Genomic DNA, 11,862 nt, shown 5'->3' on the forward strand with positions numbered 1-11,862 from the left:
TTTCTATGGCTCTCGAGATGCGTTCTCTACCGAGTGGGGTCACTTGCGGGAGTGATCTCACGCCCTAGTTTCGCCCTTCGTGGAACCCGCCACGAAAGGGGATGTGCACATTAATGGACGGGGTTATCGCTCGTACGATGAGCGGGGCTTAGGTGGGAACGGCTGCGGTCCCCCATCGCGTGGTCGGGTCCGGTGGGATCGGTGTTGAGATGATGGGAGTTGGTGGTGGTGTGTGTGATAGTTCAAATTGTATGTTGTCTTGTTATTGCCGTTTATATTGATTGTGTGATTAGTCGACCCGGTGTTGTTTTGTAAGACTGCGGTGATCCATTCGGGGATGGTGAGCAGATATTGAGCATGTATAGAGATGAGTACGGGAATAGCTGGGATGGCCACGACATGACGATAGAGTCTTCCATTTGTAGTTTAGCTTTATTTACATTTCAGTTGAGAACAGATAGTTTGGATTGATGTATTGTACTTTCAGTTTGGTTTCAAGGATTGTATTTATCATTAAACTATTTATAATAAATGTTGTTTCCGTTTTGTCTATTTGATTATCATACCTCGGGCGACCGAGATGGTGATGTCTTCATACCTGAGTGGTCCTGGTAAGGCACTTGGAGTATGGCGGTGTTACAAATGGTATCAGAGCGACGATCCTGAAACCTGTAACCAATGAACTTAATGAACATAGGGAGTCAATTAAAATGAACCCGGGGTAAAAGTCGTAGGAGCTAGTGCAAAGGCTTGGGAGACGTCCTAAAGTCGCAAGGGGTCGCCCTACAACTTTGAACCGGTCACATGGGGGAATGTGTGTGTTGAGTCATGTGTGTGCTTAGTAACTTGCGTAACGATGTGATGGAATGTGTTGATGGTCGTATGTTCGAATTGGAAGTTGATGAGATAAAAGAAAAGTGATGTTATATATATATATATAGATATTGTTGATGAAATGATAGCATGATGGAATGTTTACAACGTGGCAATTAATAGCATGATTGATATGATATAATGTGATTTATAAAGTTAGCATGTTAGTATATGACGTAATATGCGGGTAGCTATTACGTAGGGGTGGTACTTGATCGAGTGAGGCTGACTCGATCGGGTAGGTTTTTGACGATTTTGAGTCCAGAATCGCGTTTTGGGGCACTCGATCGAGTAACTAGGGGTACTCGATCGAGTAGGGGGTCACTCGATCGAGTAGCCTAGATACTCGATCGAGTGGGTTAGAGATCAGAAGGTCTGTTTGGTTCTGAAGTTTGGGTACTCGATCGAGTACATGGGGGCACTCGATCGAGTATCCCGTTACTCGATCGAGTGGGTTTGGATACTCGATCGAGTAGGTGCTGGGCAACGCGTTTTCGTGTTTTGAGGTCTAGTGCGTGTGTTTATGTTTATCCCTTTCTTGTATAGCTTCAAGATGCCGCCCAAGAGAAATGCCTTGTATGCGAGAGCTGAGCTTATGACTACGGACGACATCGTCAAGATGTTAGAGCACCAGGATGCTCTTACTGAGACCCTGAAGAGAGTGAATGAGGATAAGGATAAGAGTAAGGAGAAGGAGGTTGACCATGCTAAAGTCAGCCTCTATATTGCGAGGTTTAATCCGAAGGAGTATAAGGGAGTTGAGGAGCCTAATCTTCTAGATAGTTGGCTGAGGGAGATGGAGAACATACTAGATTTATCTCGTTGTCCTGACGAGATGAGAGTGGATCAGCTGCATTTTATCCGAGGGAGGCGGCTGGCAAGTGGTGGGACTCGGTGAAAGTGAGTGCCAAGGAGATATATACCAACCAGGGGTTACCCGCTATACCTTGGGAGGAGTTTCGTAGGGCTGTGAGGAAGGAGTTCGTGCTGGAACATGTGAGGAGTAAGTTGAGAGAGGAGTTCGATAAGTTTAAGATGACCGCCGAGATGTCGTGGTCGAGTACTACAGGCAGTTCAATGAGAAATCTAGATATGCTGAGGATATGGGTTTGAGTGAGGAGAATCTGGCTTTGAGGTTTGAGAGAGGGCTAACCACGAAAATTATGGATAAGTTACCCGTGGGAGTCCTTACTGATGTAAAGGAAGCATATGAGAGGGCTGGGAGAGCTGAGAGGCTAGTGGAGATGGCTCAGGAGAGGTCAGGTGGAAAGAAGAGGAAGTCTGAAAGCGAGGGTGGTGGCCAATCTAATTTCAAGAAAGGCAACCACAATCAATCTAAGGGGTTTTCTTCTGGGTCCGGGTTTAGTGCGGGAACTTCCTTTGGGAGAGGTCGTGGGAGTGTGAGCAATAGGCGGGAGTGACTGCTTTGGTTGTGGTGGCGTAGGCCACAAGAGACATGAGTGCACAAGTGCACCGGGATCTTTCCAGAGACCTGCGCAGAGCTTCGCGAGCAACAGACCGGCGGGGATCTTGGCCAAACCGAGGAGGTCGAGCTACCAGAGTGGAGGCAACCGCAACGGCGGTAATTCTTATCAGAAGACACCGACGAACAACAACAACAACAATCGGGGTCGGGTGCTAAGCCGACCGCATCACCAAGATCTTGTTCGGGGAGGTGGGCAGAAGACCAGTGGCAAGTTGTTCATGATGGACAAGAAAGCAGCTGAGGAGGATGAGCACGTTATCACCGGTACATTTCTTGTTAATGGTGTTCCTACCTTTGTTTTGTTTGATTCGGGGGCTTCTCAGTCGTTTGTGTCTTCGAGTCATGTAAAACAGTTGGGTTTGAGAGTATATGAGTCTGTTAAGGAACAAGTTTTCATACCTTCGGGAGAGTCGGTATCGTGTGGGAGGTTGTTTAGAGATGTATCCTTGATAGTTGGGCAAGTTGATTTCCCTGTAGACTTGCTAGAGTTTCCTTTTAATGGTTTTGAGATGATAGTTGGGATGGATTGGTTAAGAAAGTATAAAGCTAAGATAGACTGTCATCAAAAGAAAGTGTCCCTAAGAGGCCCTAAGGGTGTTAGTGTGTCTTACCGTGGGTTTCTAGTCAAACCCAAAGTTAAGTTGATTGCAGCTGTCACCTTGAAGTCGTATCTGAGGAAGGGATGTCCTCTGATTTTGTGCCATGTGAGAGATGACCGGATAGAGAGCCCGGCAGTTGACGAGATACCAGTGGTGGGAGAGTTTGCAGATGTTTTTCCAGAGGAGATTCCGGGGTTGCCACCGAAGAGGGAGATAGATTTCACCGTTGAGTTGAAGCCAGGGACGGGGCCAATCTCTAAGGCACCGTATCGTATGGGTCCTAAGGAGATGGAGGAGCTTAGGAAGCAGTTGGATGATTTGATAGAGAAGGGATACATTAGACCAAGTGTATCGCCTTGGGGAGCACCAGTTCTTTTCGTGAAGAAGAAAGATGGGAGTTTGAGGCTGTGCATAGATTACAGAGAGTTGAACCGTGTGACGATAAAGAACAAGTATCCTTTGCCAAGGATAGATGACCTGTTTGATCAGTTGAGTGGTGCAACAGTCTTTTCTAAGATTGATTTGAGGTCGGGGTACCATCAGGTGAAGATTAGAGATGTGGACATACCGAAGACAGCTTTCACGTCGAGGTATGGCCATTATGAGTATGTGGTGATGCCGTTTGGGTTGTCTAATGCGCGGCGGTGTTTATGGATCGATGAATAGGATCTTCAGACAGTTCTTGGACCAGTTCGTGGTGGTGTTTATCGATGATATCTTAGTCTACTCTAAGACTAAGGAGGAGCATGAGGAGCATCTGAGGATCGTGTTGCAGACTTTGAGGGATCATGAGTTGTATGCTAAGTTGTCCAAGTGTGAGTTTTGGTTGGAGAAAGTTGCTTTTCTGGGGCATGTAATCTCTAAAGATGGGGTAGCAGTGGATCCGGCGAAGATTGAGGCAGTGACAAAGTGGGAAGCACCAAAGAATGTTGCTGAAGTGAGAAGTTTCTTGGGTTTAGCTGGATACTACAGACGGTTCGTGAAAGATTTCTCCAAGATAGCTAGACCGATGACAGCGTTGATGAGGAAAGAGAACAGGTTTCGTTGGGATGAGAGTTGTGAGACGGCGTTCCAAACATTAAAGGAGCGTTTGACCACAGCTCCTGTCCTAGCATTGCCTGAAGGGAGTGAGAATTTCGAGGTTTATACAGATGCCTCGAAGAATGGGTTGGGGTGTGTGTTGATGCAGAATGGTAAAGTAATTGCCTATGCTTCTAGGCAGTTGAAGCCTTATGAGGAGAACTACCCTACTCATGATCTGGAGTTGGGTGCAGTGGTGTTTGCTCTCAAGATTTGGAGACATTACCTTTATGGAGCAATCTTTAAGGTATTTTCTGATCACAAGAGTCTCAAGTACATCTTCACGCAGAAGGAGTTGAACATGAGACAGAGGAGGTGGATGGAGTTGATTGGCGACTATGACATGGAAATAATCTACCATGAAGGGAAGGCCAACGTTGTAGCTGATGCTTTGAGTAGGAAGAGTGTAAATTCTTTGTGTACAGCTCTATCTTTGATGAGGCTGAGGGATGAGGTAGCGAGCTTTGGGATTCATATGATGCAGAAAGGAGATGCCATGGGTGATATGACGGTACATATGGAGTTTTATGATGACATTCGGGATAAGCAGGCTTTGGATCCTAAGATAGGGGAGTGGAGAGCTGGGGTAGAGAAAGGGACAGTGTCCCGCTTTTCCATTCATACAGATGGTAGTTTGAGGTTTGATGGTAGGTGGTGTGTTCCTAATGACGAGGAGTTGAAAAAGACAATCATGACAGAAGCGCATTGCACACCATATTCAGTTCATCCGGGTGGAGACAAGCTTTACAAAGATTTGAAGAAAACGTTTTGGTGGCCTGGGATGAAGAAAGAGACAGCTGAGTTTGTGTCCCGTTGTTTGACATGCCAGAGAGTTAAAGGGGAACAGAGAAGACCACAAGGCAAGGTTCAGTCCTTGGAGGTGCCTGAGTGGAAGTGGGAATCCATTTCCATGGATTTCATTGTGGGTTTGCCGAAGAGTCAACAAGGTAACAATATGATTTGGGTGATAGTGGATCGTCTGACCAAGTCAGCTCACTTTGTTCCAATGAAAGATACATGGACTAAGGCACAATTGGCTATGGCCTATCGAAAGAACGTGCTGAAGTTACATGGAGTCCCTAAGGACATAGTGTCTGACAGAGATGCGAGGTTTATATCGAGGTTTTGGAAGGAGTTGTAGGAATCGTTGGGAACAGCTTTGAAGATGAGTACAGCATTTCATCCTGCGACAGATGGGCAGACTGAGAGAACAATCAAGACCCTTGAGGATATGTTGCGAGCTTGTGTGATGGATTTCGGTGGTAGCTGGGAGCAGAGGTTGGACTTGATAGAGTTTTCTTACAATAACAGCTATCACACTAGTATTGGTATGGCACCGTTTGAGGCTTTGTATGGGAGGAGGTGTAGGAGTCCAATCTGTTGGGACGATAGTGCTGAGGCAGTGGTTCTAGGACCAGAGATGGTGCATGAGATGGTGGAACAGATTAAGATGATCAGAGAACGGATGAGAGCGGCCCAGGATCGACAGAAGAGTTATGCAGATCTACATCGTCGGGACATAGAGTTTCAGGTTGGGGACAAGGTTCTTCTGAAAGTGTCTCCTATGCGCGGAGTTATGAGATTTGGGAAGAAAGGCAAGCTAAGTCAGAAGTTTATAGGGCCTTATGAGATCTTAGAGCGAGTTGGGGAAGTGGCTTATCGCTTGGCTTTACCGGCTGCGTTGGAGAGAGTACATAATGTGTTTCATGTATCGCAGCTGCGGAAGTATGTGAGTGACCCGTCACATGTGTTGGAGGCAGAGAGCTTAGAGCTGGATGAGTCTTTATCATATCTTGAGGTACCTAAGCAGATCCTAGACCGAAAGGTTAGAAAGACAAGGAGTGGTGAGACAGTTTTGCTTAAGATCCTTTGGTCTAACCACGAGACCGAGGAAGCTACATGGGAGGTAGAGGATATCATGAAAGAGCGTTACCCCTTTCTTTTTGATCAGGTATGTGTGGTTACGGGGACGTAACCTTGTTTCTTTTAGGGGGGTAGGAGATGATCGCGAGCAGTTTTTAAGAGTTTTATGCACCTTTTTGTATGTTGCGTCGGTAGGTTGTCGGGATGAGTTGGGTAAGTAGCGTGTTTTATGTTGAGTTTTGTTTTGGTTGTTGAGTCGGTAATGTTTTGGAGTACCTTGGTTTTAGTAGTGGTTTGAACTTCGGGGACGAAGTTCCTTTTAAGGAGGGAAGACTGTAATACTCCGTATTTATGTCTTGGGGGGTACTCTATCGAGTAGCCCTTACTCTGTCGAGTAAGGGCAAGTTGCGAAGATAAATAGTTTCGACTGTTGGGCACTCGATCGAGTAGTGGGGCACTCGATCGAGTAGAAGGTACTCGATCGAGTACCTTGGGTACTCGATCGAGTGTCCGGTTTATCGGGGGTTTTTCTCGGGTTTTGTTAATTACGCGATTAAGGTATTTAAACATATTCGTCTTTATTCTAAATCACTTTTTACAAAACCTAAAACCTGTTTAAGAGAGAAAGCAACTGGTTCTTCTTCCTAATCGCGTTCTTGACAATTCCCGGAGTTCAGACGGTCAGTTTGTATCGTAGTTCGCGTCGTTGGATTCCTTGCGTCGAGGGTAAGCTTCTAGCATAATTTTTATAATGTTTTGCTAGGTTTGGTCAAACCCTAATTTAGGGTTTGGGGGTTTTATGAGTAGTAAGTAATTGGTAGTCTTTATGTGTTATGTATGATAGGAGGAGAATTCGTAGAGGAGCCGTTTTGATACAGCTGTAGATACCGTCTGCGTGTTGTGCTTTCCAGGTAGGATTTCCTACTCAGTATTAGTCCCATAATGGGATATTGGTGATGTGCTGTAGTTAGTTGTTTAATATGTGATTGTGATTGTGATTGTGATTGTGATTGTGATTGTGATTGTGATTGTTTCTATGGCTCTCGAGATGCGTTCTCGGCTGAGTGGGGTCACTTGCGGGAGTGATCTCACACTACTACATTTAGATTCTATAGCAACACTTTGCTATTGTTGCATAATGTCATATAAATGTTGCAATAGAGTTTATGCAACACTTAATCAAGTGCTACATCAGGTCTTGTTGCATTAGGTCATTGCAACGCTTAATGCAACACTTTTTAATCTGAAGCAACACTTTTGAAAAGTGTTGCATTGGTTATGTTTATGCAACGCTTTTTCAATTGCAAAGGCAACATTTTTTATCTTCTAATGCAACATTTCTTATGTAAAAAAAGCAACACTTCTTGAACTAATGCAATACTTTTCATGTTGATAAGCAACACTTATATCAAATTAATGCAACATTTTTATTTTGGAAACGCAACACTGGTTACGTCCCAAAACAACACTTATAATAAACAAATGCAACACTAATTTATTCAAAAACAACACTTAATAAAGTGCAACGACATAAGGACTTGTAAGGCACGCAACAATTGTAATTCTCTCTAATTGTGCATTCAATTGATTCATTCTCAAAAATATATGTCAATTACATTTCAAAAAAGGATCAAAAGTAGAACTTCGATCGCAAATGTTCAATTATTTAACTAAAACAAATATAACAAATGTTTAAAATAGAACAAATAATAATTCTTAACGACTATTTGAAAGCTACTAATTATAAGTCTTCATTCTTGTATTGTGAGCATATATATGTTGCCAACCGGACAAAAAATCAACCCGTCATCATTGTTAATACCTCAAATGCAACCTGTAACATAAAAAATAGAACATTATTAGATTTGAGGATTCAAAGGCTCAATAGGCATAGATGATACGTCACACTTAATTATCACGAAATAATAAATAATGCATTATAGAACAACTAATTAACTAGGACGTGCAGAAAATAGAGTACGTGATTGTACACAAGGTGTAGCCTATGTGAAACGTTTGAGTTTGATCTGCAAAGGTAGGCTTGTCGAGCCATAATAATCACACCAAAGACTCAGAGACCCTGGTCTCGGTCTCTGTTCTCGATAGCCAGGCCATTTTTCTACCTTCACAGGATAAGCATACTAACCTGCCTTACTCTAATAATTCTGCATCATAAGTTCCAATCATAGCAGCCCTATTGACTACTCTATCTACCTACAGAATTTACTCTAACTACCTACTCTGCCTCATGCTACTAATAAGGTTTATCAATGGTTTGAATGGTTCAGAGGTACACAAGCATGCACCAGCATAGGTGACCTGGTACAACAGTGCCTGGAATGGGTGGGTTAGTTGTGCCAAAAATCAGTTTATGGGATGACAATATGCACTAGAACCTCTGAATACGAATGACAAATGATAAACTGATCAAGTATGACATGGATATTGAGGATAGATGCTACTTTTGTGGGCAAGCTGAGGAATGTATATCTCCATTAGATTTGAGGATCGCGGAATATTTAAATAAGCACGAATCATATACTTAAGCATGGATTAAACAGCAGCGTTAGTTATTGGAAATGGAAGTAGAAATAAAAATGTCTCCATTTCATGTTTACTAATCATAGCTCTCTAATGTACAAATTCACAATTGTCCCAAGTAAAAAGTTAAAATAGAAGAACAGTGGCTCAATAGTAAGAATAACAATGAAATTAAAGGGTTATGGTTGATCTATATTTTATAGAGCAAATACCTTACTATAGGCGACACACATGGATTTCATGACCCAATTCCCTTTGAAGCACTGCAAAAAGAAGCACATATATACAGATACTAGTATAAACCAAAAACTCGGATATTCGACTTTTATCAGGGAGAGAAAGTGTACGAGTATTTATTTGCAGACCTTCTTTTGCCCAGGCAATGCAACAAGTTTCTTCTCACTTATGAAATTAAAAGTTTTAGAATGTCCCACCTACATGTTTTACAGTATACAACCATTAGTATAAACTGTTATACACGCAAAGAATCCGAACTCAAAGGTAACTAGAGAAGCATAAAAGTGAAACCACTCACTCAGCATTAGCATCCAAAAGACCAAAACTGAACTTATGGATGAAAAATTGATGTATAAATTTGAAAAAAAAAAGCTGAGAACCCACCTTAAAAGGACCACTAAGATGAATGTGAAAATTGGAATAAATCAGACTATAACCGATGCTAGTGAATGCACACATTTACAACAAACATAGTCGACAAAAATCAGTATAGTAGAAGAGCATGTGAGATGGGAAAGTCCAAAGATAGCAGTATAGTCAGCTAATTCAATATAGAACCTAACTAAATAAGATATACGGGATAGGAACTCACCTTATACTTTTCACAAGAAGTACCGACAATAAGCACTGACCAAAACTTAGAGTTGTCGAAAATAATCGAATGTTCAGTAAGACAGCAAGACAAGTACTCCCTCCGATGTTATTTAAAATGGACATCAGTTTTTAAGTTGAACCGATGTATATTAAATATATTGTTTAAGCTTGTTTACCAGGCATGTTCAGGCATGTTCAGTTACCAGGCATGTTCAGTAAGACAGCAAAACAAGTACTCCCTCCGTTTCAATCAATTGTTTAAGCTTTTTTATTCATTGTGAGCCGGTAGCCAGTAGGTAACCAAATGATTGGGACGAAAGAATATACAACAACAAAGTCCAAGTCCCAAATTGATTTAAGCTCGGTTAACAATAGAACTTTAATAATCCTTGCCTCATCTACAGGCGGATGCTTCCAGCCACTTGAATCATTTCGGTTTTTATACTTGTCATTTTCCCTCCCATAGCACAAATCTCAGTAAAGCTGCAGCATTAAAAAGGGAAATTGTAGGAGGGAGAGTATAATAACATGAAAAGACATATACCCAATTACTAGTGGCTCAAAGAATAAAAAAGTAGTAACTTAAATAAGTAAGAACCAACAAACCTTCAATGGACTTGTATTTGATGCCCTTGTTTTAGAGCTATCTTGAGCTCAAGAGCCTTGTTCTCGATTAAACACGTCATCTGTTTGAGTGTACGATTAGTAAACAAATTTGACACTCATTTTGAAAATAGAATAAAAATAAGAACGCGAGCCTCATAAAGACGATGTTACTCTTACCCAAACAGTATAATCAAAATTCCATGACTCATTGGACCATTTCTCGCCCATTATCCACCATTCCTTCAGATGCCCGCAAAATCTGACGCCCTTATCAACACAATTGAATAACATGAACATATGATTGAAAAAACTAGCATAAAATCGAAGTAAAGAGGAAGTCATAAGACAAAACCTAACATATAAGAACTTACACAAAGTACATAAGTGATTCAGATTTTAAAGGTTTAATAGAGAGAGGCAGATAAGAAAGAGGACAGATAGAAGAGGGAGAAGCGAAATGAGTTTGAGCTCAACTAACAACCTTGATTAAAACTCATGTCACCATTAGAAACAGCTCGAGAATTCCCAAAAGTTACAAACCCTAAGTTACTTAGATCTAAACTTAACATCAAAAAATAAACTACTAAGCATAATAACAACTAATAAGTGGTAATTTAAGTAGACAAGAACAAATTAAACCTTAAACAACAACAATTAACATTAAAAATTGAACTAGAATCAAACCTTAAAAACTAAGAGAATGGGAAAGAGGAAGAAATGAGGCATCCCTTGAAGCTCCGGCAGGGGCAGATCACGTCTTCATGCCTACAAACAATAGAGATTAGTAGAAATTACATTAATTCCAAGCAATCCATGTCTTTGTCGGGTCTAGGTAATGGGCTGCCAGGTAGTAGCAAAAGCAGCCAACACAATGAACCGCGAAAAGGGTCACTACATTCATATAATAATCAAGCTCAGTTTGCAACATTTCCACAGTAAACTCTTTATCTGAAATTTGAAAAGAACAAATTGCTCGAAAACTCGAGTACTCACAAACACTAGCTTACAACATCTGATCCAAAAGTAGCTAAATTTGCGATCTTTCTCCAATCTGTCAATGTCCAAATAAAATTAGTTGATAACATACTCAAAGTCCATTTCCTTCTTTCTTTCTTTCTTTCCAAAGGGAGCATAAAATTATTACTACGACTATAGCTTTTCAAATGTAATATGAAAATAATTACGGATTATAAAATAAAGTCGATGAAGTTACCTGGAGAACATCTGACTAACTCTTCGAAGACGCCAAAGCCGGAGCATATTAAAAAGGCCATAAGCATGGATGTTATCGAAGTATTCTCGCCCACTAGTTGAAGGGATAGTTGATATGGTATCGAAAAGAAACCATATCAATTCCTTGAAGCCTTGAAGCTGCCAAGCTAATCACAAACAACATTAATGTAACAGAAATTAACCAACCCAAACCAACTAATCAAAATAGAAAACCCCAAATTTCACCTAACCCTAACCCTAAAACAATTCTCGATTTACATAAAAATTCATACTAACAAATCAATTACTACACAAAATTTTTAGTAAACAACAATAATAAACCCTAATAAAAGAACTTATAACAAAAAAATCAAGTAAAAATTATACCAATATCAAATTAGGAATTAGATGAGTATAAGAGAGTGCGACGGCGACACTGGGGTCGGCGGCGAGTCGTCGGCGGGTCGGCGATGGGACGGTGTTGTGGTGTGGTGTCGATTGAATGAGGGAATGGAGGAAAGGGAGTGTTAATTTTTGTTCGAAGGAATGATTGGGAAAGGGACTCCTGTGTCGCGTTGATGACTTAATATGTAAATGGTTGTATTTGCATCGGTTTCAGCTACACTTGACGCAAAAACGTAATATTAAATAAGTCGGTTTAGTAACATAACTGATGTATTTGATAAAATACATCGGTTTTTCTGAGAACTGACGCATTTTATACGTTACTTCCTTCCACGAACTGATGCAAAAAACTTGACTATAGGGCGA

The 11,862-nt window shown here is 41.3% G+C and overlaps 1 long non-coding RNA gene across 3 annotated transcripts; it reads right to left on the bottom strand.

The window, feature by feature from the left end:
- Positions 1-7,493: 7,493 nt before the first annotated feature.
- Positions 7,494-11,168, bottom strand: LOC141600347 (uncharacterized). Of its 3 annotated transcripts, XR_012524293.1 has the most exons (8): positions 11,093-11,168; positions 10,873-10,930; positions 10,564-10,644; positions 10,057-10,146; positions 9,880-9,959; positions 8,808-9,756; positions 8,655-8,705; positions 7,494-7,735 (listed from the first exon to the last, which is right to left on the bottom strand). It is a non-coding gene; the product is annotated as an uncharacterized LOC141600347 (long non-coding RNA). The 3 variants fall into 3 exon arrangements; XR_012524294.1 differs by having other exon boundaries at positions 8,655-9,756; positions 10,057-10,138; XR_012524292.1 differs by having other exon boundaries at positions 8,655-9,756.
- Positions 11,169-11,862: the final 694 nt, after the last annotated feature.

This window comes from Silene latifolia, chromosome 9 (genome assembly GCF_048544455.1).
Source record: "Silene latifolia isolate original U9 population chromosome 9, ASM4854445v1, whole genome shotgun sequence".
NCBI classification, from domain to species: domain Eukaryota; kingdom Viridiplantae; phylum Streptophyta; class Magnoliopsida; order Caryophyllales; family Caryophyllaceae; genus Silene; species Silene latifolia.